Source organism: Corvus brachyrhynchos, unplaced genomic scaffold (genome assembly GCF_000691975.1).
Source record: "Corvus brachyrhynchos isolate BGI_N302 unplaced genomic scaffold, ASM69197v1 scaffold424, whole genome shotgun sequence".
Classification (NCBI taxonomy): domain Eukaryota; kingdom Metazoa; phylum Chordata; class Aves; order Passeriformes; family Corvidae; genus Corvus; species Corvus brachyrhynchos.
In genome coordinates, this window is record NW_008237953.1 from 507,572 (window position 1) to 507,924 (window position 353).

Consider the following 353-nt stretch of genomic DNA (forward strand, 5'->3'; position numbering starts at 1 on the left):
AACCATCACTTATGTATTCTTAATATATATATGATTCCTGCCTAAGATTATGCATATGTACGATTTTGCTGTAATAAATAAGAATAAGAACTGAAAGACTGCGTAACTTTTAGTTTTTTATATTAGAGCTTGAAAGATACCTACTCTTAAATCCGTCCTTATGTCTTCAGATTTCTGATTGCTCATTCTACTCTGCACTTTTCTTACAAGATGCAATATAACAACAATTGGTAGATAAGAATTTTCAAGTTTAAATAAAGCTAAACATAAAGTTTTCAGAAATGAAATCAGTTTTATTTGTTAAAATAGTTGTACTGCGTACAAAAGAAAATACTGTAAGTTACAATACTTCA